At 32.4% G+C, this 14489-nt stretch overlaps 1 protein-coding gene across 2 annotated transcripts in view; it reads right to left on the bottom strand.

Moving 5' to 3' along the window:
• Positions 1–12654: 12654 nt before the first annotated feature.
• The window catches only part of LOC139527625 (protein starmaker-like), a 40693-nt gene continuing 38858 nt past the window's right edge, over positions 12655–14489 (bottom strand). For both annotated transcript variants that reach the window (XM_071323155.1, XM_071323154.1), the window contains one exon: positions 12655–12732. The gene's annotated coding sequence lies outside the window, so the exon portion shown is untranslated. The remainder of the gene's footprint in view (positions 12733–14489) is intronic.

Below are 14489 nucleotides of genomic sequence, written 5' to 3' on the forward strand. Positions count from 1 at the left end.
GAAGTAAATGAGAAATGTGCTTGCAATTATTGACTTAGGTAATTTTTAACGAAAGTTCTGACAAAATCATGAACAAAATATTTAGTCTGCGAAAGGAATGGTTATTAATAAACGTTAAAAACAACTTAACCAATTCGTGTATCGTTCGTGTAAATTTAGATTAATTTCGTGTAAACTTCATGAACTTATTAATTAAGGCTACCACTTTAACACTGTAGTAGAATCTTTGAATATTGTTTTCATCGGTGTTAATACTGATTTTATCATTAATAGATCAAAACAAAATTGAAGGAAACGGGTGCACCAAGTCAGGAATATGACAGTTGTTTTGCTTTAGTTCGATGTGTTTGAGCTTTTGATTTTGCCATTAATTTTGATAAAGTACTTTCAAATGTGAATTTTTCTTGACGTTAAGTTTTATCGTTACTTTACTTTTATATAGTATTGCTATACAGCTTTGAACCTTTACGGCCCTGTACTCAGTCAATACCTATATTTTGGTATAACACAAGATCATGGGGTTTTTTTTCTGACTGTTTCTGACGTCTTTACCTAAAATCAACTGTAAGTGTACTAATTGATATTTTAGTCCTTGATTCATAATTTGTTATTAGTTGTTATCCGCTTTGAAATAGCATAATGAAACTGCGTGTTCTGTCTAATACGTACTTTGTGTCTTAGGGGCTTTTGTAACTTCCTTTTTATGTTTTGTAACGATCAAATGAATCTATATATATAAAAGAAAATGTTCTGCGATTGCCAATGAGACAACGCTTCACAAGACATCAAATGACACAGTAATTAACAGCTATATGTCACCGTACGACCTTCAACAAGGAGCAAAGCCCGTCATGACCGCATAGTCAGATATAAAAGACCCCGATGAAACAATTCGAGCAATAAATTTAACGTCCTGATTTATATAGAGAAAAATGTGCGAAAAACAAATATGCGCTAATCTGTACACAAGCAATGTTCCCTACTATTGCCTTTTAGATAAACTTATTCTTAAAGTTATCTATTTACCTCTGAAGTAAACATTTTGAATATTGTCTTTTTCCTTGATTTATTTAACTAGATATTAGTGATGGAATACAATTATAACAAGTTTGAGCGTTCTAAAAAGATAAGGACTGCTTCGCTCTATCCTAATTTAAGGTAATATGTGTGCATGTGGTTGTTAATTTAGTATTGGAAATGTGGTATTTTTATATATTGATTGATATACAGTAAATTGGATTTATTTTAAGAGTGTGCGTCATACACCCTTGCTTTTAAAAAATGTGTACACTTTGTTGAAAACATTTACAAATGGACACGACTCTGGATGTGTACTTTTCTAAAATGTGTTCCTAGATTTGCGGAAGTTATAAAATACAGATAATGCATTTTTGTAAAATTGTATAGGAACATCGTTTAGCAAAACAAATGGTGCATATTGCAGATTAACAAAGCAAATAGACACGCATTTATAATTGATATTTCAATATTAAATTTCAGTGTGCAATATATCCATAGTAAAACGAACATGAATTAAAGACAGTTGAATGGAACTGTAATACACATAGTTAATTTTCCGGCATTTGCAGTCTTATTCTGAGACGAGAAAATTCTGTAATTCTTTTTCTCATTTAAGCCAAAAGCTGTTGCTGTAACTCAGCCGCATCATAAAGCAACTAATCCTAAACTATTTATAAGTTATTACTTAAAGATGGCGTGTGTGTCGACTGAAACTAATAGCTCCGCACCGTGATGCGAAGCAAACACTTATGGTGATACATCCACCTGTCGATGCAGTGTACTTTTAGCGCAAGGTCATGTTTTTCTCATACTGTTTATGACGTTTTACACATTTTGTTTGATATTTTAGTCAGGGAAAACATGATTAATCAATAGTTTGAATTGGCTTTGATCTAGATTTTGATGACTGTGAGTACTCTTAGATCTGTACTTAAAGTCATATGACAGTGACTGGTGAAAAATCCAATTCTTGAACAAATGCACACATATATCATAAACTGTGCACGACTTTATCATTTTTTTTTTCGCATAAATTTCGTATAATCGTCAATTTTTTTTTTCAATCGGTCAGTGTTGTTGTGAAAATATGGCAGGTAATTAAAGTTCGTGTTTTGAAGCCGAAGTTAAACGATTGTCACACGGTTGTCAACAATCAACAAAGAAGCATGGATATTGAGCACGTGTTTAACATGTACAATCAGATAATAGTTTATTTCAGTGACAGATCCATGCGTATTGCGATTACACGGAAATATGTCGGCGAATTGCTTCCTGGAAGCAAGCAATTAAAAAAAGTAGACTTTTCCTGAATTTTCTTCAGAAAAAAAGTATATGTAATAAGTTTGATAATGAAAACTATCCATGTTTTTTTTTTATAAAAAGCATATGCTTCATTCTTTTTTTTAATTTGAGGTTTCATATGACTTTAATATCTGGTATTTGATTGTTCGGGAATGTGTGTGCTTGATGCCGATCTTATTATTCGTGCCTTTTCTAGTCGTTTAGAATTTATTTTCATATTTTACGGCCACCCCACTGTTTCGTATGAGGGATGTTTGAGCGTTCACAGACAATCTGCCAATACCTAAATTTTGGCATTGCCCATGGTCATGATTTTCTCTGACTGTCAATGACTGTTTTCACTAAATCAATTATAATGTTGGATGTGTATTAATATAAAGTCTAACTCTTGGATACATGATGTTTTATCATTTGTTAATGGCTTTGAATAAGCTGTCAGTAACTGCGAGTACTCTCAGAACTGTTCTCAGTATCTTTTTTGTTGTTAAGGATGATGATTGGATATATACCCGGTCACGTCCTGTCGGTGTTTTTCTTTGCATCTATCTGATGAGTTTAGCCTTTTTCAACTGATTTTAATAGTTTCTTATATTGTGCTATTGCACCTCTATCGCACGTTAGCTGAGGGATGAACGCTCACAAACATGTTTAACCTTGTCACATTCTTTATGTACCTGCCCATAATCTAGAGCCTGTAGTAAGGTCATGTCTGTTATACTCATTTTTCATTAATTATTTGTTATTAATAAAGTCGTAAGCTTTCACTGTTGAATGGTTTCATATTTTTCATGTCGGGGCTTTTCACTAAATAATACAAAGTTTGGTGACTACTAGAATACAGTTGTTCGAATATATCTCATCGAACTAGAAATAAAGGATACTACATGTAGAGATACAATTAATTAGTTTGCTTCATATCTTGACTTACATCTAGAAATTGACAATAAAAGAGGAACGAAAGATAACAGGACAGTCAAACTAAGGGTCGGTTGAAAACAAAACTTCACAACAAAAGAGACGATTTAAGCTTCCCAATTGTGAACTTTTCATTTCTATGTAGCAACATTCCAGCAACGCATGTATACGGAGAATATAGCCCAATTGATACGATATTCCCGTGCTTGTATTTCCTTGATAGAGGGTTGCTGCTCACAAGGAAGCTATTACACCAAGAGTTCAAAAGAGTGAAGTTGAAATCATCCCTTCATAAATTTTACGGACGCCATTACCAGTTGGTAAACCGTTACGGAATAACCGTTTCACAGATGATATCGAATATGTTCCTTATATCGTAACTACGATACCCTTCCCTTTTTACGAATGTGACCTACCGAATTAGGGTATTTGCCGGATTTATAATACCATAAGTTACATGAAGGGTGCCACATGTGAATCTGCTTACCCTTCCGGAGCACCTGAGATCACCCCCAGTTTTTGATTGGGTTCGTGTTGCTTAGTCTTTGAGTTTTCTATGTTGTGTCTTGTGTACTACTATTAGTATTATTTGTCTGTTTTATTTTTATTTTTCAGCTATGGCGTTGTCAGTTCATTTTCAATCTGAATTTGACTGTCCCTCTGGTATGTTTCACCTCTCTTTTATTGCGGATTATACAGTCTGAATTTATCTCATTGTTGAAGACCTTACGGTTGCCTATAATTTCTTACGTCCACTGCATTTGAACATCTGTGGATAATTGCCTCATTGGCAATCATAATACATCTCCTTATTTATATATTAAATCGTATTTTCTTTCTTTGAGCGTTTCTGATGTTCACAAATTTAAACCATGTATCTATGATGAGTTAATTCACATGCAATTATATTACTGTGATTATCCAATAACATTTGTGGTATCAAAATAGAAATGGCTTAAGCGGTTTATCAAATTGCAGTTTGAATTCTTCTCCCATAAACTGATCAACTGGTAAAATATTTTAACCACTTGCTCAAGTCAAATGTTAATATGAAGTGAGTGCTTTGAAATAAAAAGTTGTCCTTACCAACCAGCTCCTGTTAGTTGATGTCTGTCATAATTTCAAACAAAATAATAACTTACTAAAATATGAGTCACTGCTTTAGAAGTTCCAACTTTGACATGGAAACTTATAGCATCAATAAATTTTATAGATAAATAGTTCAAAACATTGTTCTGTAAGTCTATAATCTATAGCTCTGTTTTCCAACAGCGTAATTGTAATTTGGATTTTTTTTTTCTAGATTACTAATCTGCAACTATTTAAGGGAATCAATTTACATCACCTTAAAATCATCAAAAGTGTGTTCTGTTTGACAAATATCAACTTCTTTCATTTTATAAGTAATTTCTTTTTATTAATATTTCCACGACTGTTTAACTTTTATCCTTTGTTCTGAAAAGAAGACTGAAATTTATTTTTTAAGATATTTAAAACTTTAAAAACAAACTGTTTAAACATATTATAAATCACATTCAAAGTTCTAAAAAGAATTTAAATTTCTCTGTATACGTAAATTAAGAAGGTTTCTCAAGCTCAATAGTCAGCAATTGTATATTGACATGAATTCAAATTGATATGGTAAAACTATAGATAACTGTTTTGCAAAACTATGAATTGTTAAAAGTATAATGATTTTCTACCACTCAGGATTAGATAACCTATTAGCAGTATAGTAAAACCTTTCATAATTTTGTATCCTCAATGCTCGTCGTAATTTGTCATTAGAGTTTTCTTAATTCAAGTCGTATTAATGAATCTTTTGAAGGTAAAATCATAATAGATATAGGAAGATGTGGTGTGAGTGCCAATGAGACAACTCTCCATACAAATAACAATTTAAAAAGTAAACCATTATAGGTTAAAGTACGGCCTTCAACACGGAGCCTTAGCTCACACCGAACAACAAGCTATAAAGGGCCCCAAAATTACTAGTGTAAAATCATTCAAACGGGAAAACCAACGGTCATAAGCCTGGTATCATTGATTAAATTTTTAATATGAAATAACTCAATAAAATTATTTCCCTTTAATGCAAACAAATCAGAAATTCATATAGAAAAATATCCAAATCACAATTACACAATAACTTTCTTCTTAGAAAATAAAGGTATAAAATATTGACCTACAAAAAAATATTTTTAACTATTCATTTATAAAATCTTTCTGCGATAGAAGTTTTCAAGTCAAAGGTAACCTTCTTAATCAGTGACTCATATTACAGTAAGTCATTATTTAATTTGCATTACATGACAAAGACATCAACTAACAACCTTTCACTTGAGCAATTGTTTAAAATAATTTACCAGTTGATAAGTTCGTGGGTGAATTCAAACTGCAATTTGGTGAATTGTTTTGATATTGTGAAACCACAAAAGATAATTTGTTTATCATGTCTATATGTACTTGTTTCATTGTTTTTTATGCATTGTAAAGCGCTAAGAGTAAATGTTTATTTAGATAAGCGCTATATAAGCACTGTAAATAATAATACTGAATAAGCACAGTAATGTACAAACACTTCACATGCTATATGTCAAGAATATTGTTTTTTTTAAGTAGAGGTCTTTTTCTAAAAAAAAAACTACAACTACGACATGAACATGAGGCAATAGACAAATTTTGCACTTTGATGTCATCAAGACATAAATGAAGAAGAAATATACACTTACAAGTAATTCAAGTTATCTTAGCACTTATTATATGAACCATAATTTTAGTTAATATTATGTAAATGTTTCTTCAGCGTCAAACAAATCATACCAACTATCCTAATGAAGTTAACTTTCTTAAGAAAATGTGCAATCACTATCCAAGTAGTTACTACCTTGTGTTAAGATGCATTATAATAAGCTTGAATTACTCGTGACACTTAAGTATTCATACATGCTTATACATGGTCTTAGTTACGTAGTTTGGTACGTCTTATTTCAGTTCTTTAATAAGCTTTACATAAACATAAACAATTTAAGCAGTAATTTTGAAAGTCATTAAATATAAAACAATTGTATCCAAAGAACTATAACTCATATTTTAAATCCATTATCTGTCCATATTTTACCTCTGGAATTTTTTCAATATTCATAAGTGTGGGCTGAGTCTGACACATGGTTAAAGCCACAAGTTGGAGAGTGAAACTACAACTAATGTACCTAAATAAGACATGAAACAATATACAATTATGGCCCGTTGAAAAGGTAAATATCCAAAATTGTCAACACGAGAAGGTTATTTCAATGAGGGCGCAGCCCGAAGTGAAATAACTTTTAAGGGTTGACAATTTTGGATATTCATCGGTTCTAAGGGGCCACAATTATTTTCTTATACCGAAATAACAGTGGAAAGGCCTATTACATACTTACTATATTTTTAACATAACAAACACAAGCTGACGTTTTAAAATACCTCAGGAAAATACATTTGTGTTCTGGAATTTCTTGAATGTCCAACAAAGGTAGAATCTTTTTGTAAAATATTGATGGCCCTGAAAAGGATCGTTTATTAGAGATATCATCGGCTGATGGCACTCTATTCATTTCCAAAGCCTTATTTCCTAGTCTCTCAATGGGCTGTCAGTGTAACACTTTGTTTATTTACGTCTGTGACGTCATTTTCATGGGAGAAAACTCGAGTACAAATCTAGACATTCAAAAGGTCATTCGCTGTTGAATAATAGGGTTATTCACCACTGGTGTAAATTTTTAGGGTTATTCATCCTTCCTTGCAATTAATTGCAAATTAACTGAATTATTCCATGTCATGTGACTAGAATTGTTTGTAATATATGTAAGGTATAATAATACGATATATTGGGTCGTTTATAAACAGGCCTTGCCACAACACTTAATGATAGCCAAAAGAAAAGAGGATGACAATCAAAATATAAAACTGTCAGCATATATATAACTACAAAAAAAATTCCCCATATTTCTATAAATTTTACAATACTATAACAAGTGTTAAAAAAAGACATAAAAAATTATGCATATTGAATTTGTTTCAAGTATAAACTTAATACTGAAATTTAACAGTTAAAGTTCTAAATCTTTAGAAATTATTATTAAACTAGATGTGTCAAAGTGACACGAATGGCCCCGTCTCAAAAAGTTAAAAAATCTGCAATTTTAATAACACATGTGGACACAAATTAAACATGATGGTAGTCAAAAATCAGCTCAAAATCTAGAGACATGCCTAAAAATAGTCCATATAACTGTGGTTTTCAACAATTTTCAAAGTTGTAAACCCTTAATTTTGGCAAAAATTAGAGGAGCAGAACGAAACTTTAACTTGATCTGTAACTAATCATGGTTAGCTCACATACCAAAATTCAGCCCAATATCTGAAAGCATTTAGAAAAAAGGTCTGTATAACTGATTTTCAAAAATTTATCAAAGTCCAAATCCAAGCAAAAATTAGCTGAGCAGAACGAAACTTAAACTTGATCTGTAATCCATCCTGAACAACTCATATACCAAAAATCAGCCCAATATCTGAAAGTGTTTAGAAAAAAAGTCTGTATAACTGTGATTTTCAACAATTTATCAAAGTCCATAGCCCGTAATTTCAGCAAAAATTAGCTGAGCGGAACAAAACTTAATCTTGATCTGTAACTCATCTTGGTTAACTCACATGCCAAAAATCATCACAATACCTGAAAGCGTTTAGAAAAAAAGACTGTATAACTGTGATTTTCAACAATTTCTCAAAGTCCAAACATGTAAATTCCGCAAAAATTAGCAGAGCGGGAGGAAACTTAAACTTGATCTGTAACTCATCATGGTTAACTCATATACCAAAAATCATCTCAATATCTGAAGGTGTTTAGCAAAAAACTCCGTATAATGGTTTGTTGCGGAATGACTATATGGTACCAACAACTTCGTTACGGGCCCTAAAATGTTCAAAATTTAAAGGAAGCTATTGATACTAAAAGCAATGTAGTTTTAAGCAAATTGATCCCAGCATATATATCTGAGTTGGAAAACAGTATGTGAAAATGATCTCGATTCTATTGACTAATAGTAAACTACCATAACATTTAAGGGAAAATTGGAAAACTGTCTAGTGTCAATGTTGGCTTATTTTATTATTTGCAATACAAAATAGTCGTGTGTAACATGTGCAAATATGACTTAAATCTGATGATATTGTCCTGCAACCCAAATGTTGCTAAACACCTATCCGACCTCCATGATAAATATGTTGTTGTCCCCGCAGACAAAGCCCCAAATAACATCGTTTTTGTCTGTAAAAGTCATTACATTAATTGCTTGATAAACGAATTAGGTACAGACAATTCACTTGGAAACTCAACATATACCCTCACGACACTTACCAAAGAGGAAATCCTGGATAATCATAGGTCTGTTCTTTGTTCCTTTAGTATTTCAACCAAAGATGAAGAACTGGATCTTCCATCACTGTATTGGATACCTAAACTACATAAGTGTCCTTACAAACAGCGGTATATTGCTGGGTCTTCCAAGTGCTCCACAAAACCTCTTTCTAAATTATTAACATCCATTTTATCAGCAATCAAAGACGGGCTTCAAAGTTATTGTGAAACTGCCTATTCTAGAGGTGGCGTGAATCAGATGTGGATACTTAAAAATTCCAAAGATCTTTTAGAGTACATACAATCTAACTCTCTTTCATCTTGTAACAGTATTAAAACATTTGACTTCTCTACTCTTTACACAAGTATTCCACATTCCAAACTTAAAGACAAATTAAAAGAGTTGGTATTACTTTGCTTCATAAAAAAGAATGGCCAACGTAGATACAAGTATCTTGTCTTAGGGAGGGATAAATCCTACTTTGTAAAGAATCACTCTGATTCAAACAAAAAATTCTCTGAAACCGATATTATCAAGATGCTTGATTTCTTGATTGACAACATATTTGTTACGTTCGGAGGACGTGTTTTTCAACAGACTGTCGGCATACCAATGGGAACAAACTGTGCCCCTCTACTTGCTGACTTGTTTCTTTATTATTATGAGGCTGACTTCATGCAGGAACTTCTTAGGAAGAAAGAGAAGAAGTTAGCAATATCCTTTAACTCTACTTTCCGCTATATAGATGACGTTCTTTCACTAAACAATTCAAAATTTGGTGACTATGTGGAACGCATCTATCCCATCGAATTGGAGATAAAGGATACTACAGATACAGTAAAGTCAGCTTCATATCTTGACTTACATCTAGAAATTGACAATGAGGGTCGGTTGAAGACAAAACTTTACGACAAAAGAGATGATTTCAGCTTTCCAATTGTGAACTTTCCATTTCTAAGTAGCAACATTCCAGCAGCACCTGCATACGGGGTATATATCTCTCAATTGATACGATATTCCCGTGCTTGCATTTCCTATCATGATTTTCTTGATAGAGGTTTACTGCTCACAAGGAAGCTATTAAATCAAGAGTTCCAAATGGTGAAGTTGAAATCATCCCTTCGTAAATTTTACGGACGCCATCACGAGTTGGTTGACCGTTATGGAACAACCATTTCACAAATGATATCGGATATGTTCCTCACGTCGTAACTACAATCCCCTTCCCTTTCATGAATTTGACCTACCGAATTAGACTATTTACCGGATTTGTAATCACATAAGCAACACGGCGGGTGCCGCATGTGGAGCAGGATCTGCTTACCCTTCCGGAGCACCTGAGATCACCCCTAGTTTTTGGTGGGGTTCGTGTTGTTTATTTCTTTAGTTTTCTATGTTGTGTCATGTGTACTATTGTTTTTCTGTTTGTCTTTTTCATTTTTAGCCATGGCGTTGTCAGTTTGTTTTAGATTTATGAGTTTGACTGTCCCTTTGGTATCTTTCGTCCCTCTTTTGGAAAGACAAGAAGTTTTTTCAAAAAGATGGTGTCAAATTTTTCAATTTAAACTTATGACATACCTTAAAATACGCCAAACAAAACCAAAAATGTCAAACAACACGTCACAACATAATATGGACTTAATATGACAAAATGAGTATCCCACCAAAATTTGACAAATAATAAACGTACCAATATGTAGTGCATGATCTACTGCTCACTATCAAGTACCAGTCTTGCTTTTGATTGAAAGGAAATACCTTAACATCTACCAGATTGTGGAAGCAGACGAAAGAAAGCAGAGAAGCACACAGGGTTAAGCTTATCTATACTATTAAACGAGAAGACCTCATTTTGTGTTTTGATTTTCTTCCTTCCACGATAAATTAATCATCATGCCTCTATGTTCTATAGGTAACATGCGTAGTCGCATTTGTCATCCATTCTAATGATTAACGACAAAAAGGAGTCCAGAAATTGATTCCGTCATCAGACTGACTTTTAGTCATAGATAACACATCCGGTTTGAAACATGCACAAGTACAACCAATTGTATGATAGATAACAAAAATGAAAAATAAATAAGCCAATCAGACGTATCCATATCATGCATATGGTGTTTAGATCACAAGAAACACAACTATTATACCTCCTTAGAGAGAACAATTGTTTTTCGCGTAGATCTACATGTAAACTACGATTATACTACTTTAATATATAGAGACTCTCTGTATTCTGTCTACTGTTTTCTTTGAAATGTTTACTATTTAAGGGGTCATATCAGTTACAAATATATTAAAAATAAGCGAAACATGTGACACAAGTACAACCAATCGTATGATAGATAACAAAAATGAAAAATAAATAAGCCAATCAGAGAGTTCTCCTAATCATGGTGTTTAGATCGCAAGAACCACAACTATCATACCTCCTTAGAGAGGACAATTGTTTTTCGCGTTTTTCTACATGTAAATTACGATTATACTACTTTAATATATAGAGACTCTGTATTCTGTCTACTGTTTTCTTTGGAATGTTTACTATTTAAGGGGTCATACCAGTTGCCTATATATTAAAATAAGTAAAACATGTGGAAACAAGAATGTGTCCATAGTACACAGATGCCACATCGGCACTATATTTACTAAGTTTTGAGTTGATTGGACTTCAACTTCATCAAAAACTACCTGGGCCAAAAACTTTAACCTGAAGCTGGACAGACGGACGAACGAACGAACAAACGCACGGATGCACAGACTAGAAAACATAATGCCCATAAATGGGGCATAAATATTTGTTGTTGAAAATGAAAGTAGAGCAGAGATTAGAGGGAGGCAGAACTTTTTTCGGGACGTTGGGATCGGGTGTTTTAAGCTAGGGATTTGGGATTGATCCTTCCAGGATCCGGGAATATATTTTTGATTTCGGGATATGAATTTCTTTAAATTCTGCATCTCGGGATTTCATGGTTTTAAGCCCGGTATTTCAGGATCAGGACCCCTCCGACAACCCCTCAAATTAGCCTCAGATTCGTATCCTACCATTGGCATGTTAATAAGGCTCTCAAAAGAAAAAGCACTGATGGATTGCCCTAGAAGCATATTTTATTACACTAATAAAAAGTAAAATCACAAAAATACTGAACTTAGAGGAAAATCAATTCAGAAAGTCCATAATTGCATGGCAAAATCAAATAACAAAATGCATCAAAAACGAATGGACAAAAACTGTCATATTCCTGACTTTGGTACAGGCATTTTCAAATGTAGAAAATGGTATAGTCTATATATAAGCAGTTACATTTACTTCATGTTTGAAGCGGTGCAAATTTTTAATTTAATTTGACTTTTACCAAAAGATGCATTGTAGCAAAGGAGAAGAATAATTGTGGTCTGAGGCCAGAAAAATGAAAACAATTATATTTAACAGAAAGGAAACAAATATTGGACTTTGGGAAAGGGAGAGGGCTTTTGATACCTTTTATGAAATTCTCCATACTTAACATCTTTTACAAAAAATCATTCTACAACAGTTCACAAGCTGTATATGCCCGCGATTTAGCGGGTGTGTTCTAGTAAATATTAAAATGTGTACTCAATATGAGGAGGTTATAATTTGCAGTTGCTAATAAGAATTAACACAATAAGAATTTCTTGGCAAATAGAGTAGATTAGTGAAGGATCTTATAATTGTCAGACAGTATAGCCTAAATATATGAAAATTGATACAAAACATCAACATTGAAGCTCTGCTTTTTTTATTTGCTGTTAGAGAAAAATGCTATGTAAATGTGTTATGGACAGACAGACAGAGAGGATGGTTTAATAAAGAAATCCACAATTTGTTTGGAAAACTGTCAAACTATCTAACTATCTATAACAATCTCAATTTGAGGATACTTTCATTCAAACACCATTTACCACATGAAAACAGCACAAACTACTACTTCTACATTTTAAGTGAATACTCCTTAAATAAACATAATCAATTGTGGCAAAAAATAAAGTTCAGAACTCAAAATATTTCAATATCATTTTGTATTTCATTAAAAGTCTACTCTCCATGACAAAATGTTACATCTTTTACATTGAATAGCACTACACAGGCAATTTTTTCCAACGTGTGTTTCACGTTTGTGCTCATCACGTGAGAACAACGTTTTTCACACGTGTGTATCACATGGGTTAAACGTTTATATCACGTGTATTTTACAAACATGATATTCTCACGTGATAATCACGTTTTAATCTGATCATGTGGTATTCACGTTAAAATATCACATTATTATTACATGTAAAAATTTTAACGTGATTTTAACGTGTAAATATTGTGTTAATTTCACATGTAAATTTTTTAACGTGATTTCAACGTGTAAAAATTGTGTTAATTTCACATGCAGATTTTTCAACCTTATTTTAACATGTAAAAGTTGTGTTATTTTCATGTCTATTTTTTCACATGATTATGATATAAATTTATATCAATATCACATGTATTACTTATGTAAGTGCAAGTTGTTTTTTCATTGGCCATGTTTGATGTTCATGTATCAAGTGAATATATAAGGTAATGCATGTGCATCATCAATCATATAAATTTTACCTTCAAATTACTGTCACAAGAAAAATAGTAATATACATGTACATGTACCTTATATTTAACTTTCAGTTCAAACAAGACTTAAATGTACAGTTATTATCACTAGCGTTGCACTGAATTAAAGCAAAAGTTTAAAATTCTGAAGTTTTATTAATATTTAATAGAAAACAGACTACTGTACTGTAACCATAGTTTTGAAAGTACAACATAAAAATTCAGCAATTGCAAAAAATGAAATTGTTCGTTATTGTATGTTGTTTACTGTACAATATTATTCCTTCACATGAGTTATTCTGAATTATGCTTTGTTATGCTCTTTGATAATTAAGTCTTTTCCTTCATTTCCTCTTCAATGTTTTATTATCTTCCTTTACTTAAAGTTGACAATGGTCTGGTCTTCAATAAAATTACAAGAGGAACATTCTGTAGCAAGTCTTTTTGACAGAAATAAACTCATTTCATATTCTGATATCTTCTTTTCACAGTCATAATAATTTACTGCTTCAGACAATTATTTCCTCTTTTTATTCCTAATAGATGTTACACTTCGCCAATTTTCCCTACAAACATAAGAAAAGTTATATTGGTCAAGAAAAGAAGTATTGTTTTTGGCCCCTTGTGTATAAACTTTTTTAGCCATAACCCCTACCCAACCTCCTTTGGGTATGGAACCTATGGTACAATTTCATAAAGATTCATTTAGTTACAAAAGTTATTGCCTGGAAACAAAAAGTCTTCAGACGATGATGCCATACCATAATATGGTTGCAAAAAAAATCAAGGTTTTATAAATATATCATGAATAATATAAGAATAAAAACTTTATTTAAGGGATTCGAAAATAAAAGTAATGAAAAGCAAATGAGGATGGAAAAAATAATTTTTGGAGGTTCAATGAATGCAAGATATTTACCATACCCCAAAAAATTAAAAACGGCATACCGGTAGACTTTTATATAAAATAAATATATAATTAGGAGATAACTGTATTGTATTTTAAGCTCCGATGGCATCAATTGGGGATTTGATGGTCGCAAATTAAGTTTACTGGGGACGCGTTAGCAAAGACAGTAAACGGGTATTTGCGATCATCAAATCCCCAATTGATGCCGTCGGAGCTTAAAATACAATATTGTTATCTCCATTCTAATGAAACTGACAGAAACAACGTTAAAACATGAATTTAAAATCTGTCATTTGCCGTCTGCACTTGCGCATACGTCCCATAGCATCAATTGTCAATTGATGCCATGTAA

Source organism: Mytilus edulis, chromosome 6 (assembly GCF_963676685.1).
Source record: "Mytilus edulis chromosome 6, xbMytEdul2.2, whole genome shotgun sequence".
Classification (NCBI taxonomy): domain Eukaryota; kingdom Metazoa; phylum Mollusca; class Bivalvia; order Mytilida; family Mytilidae; genus Mytilus; species Mytilus edulis.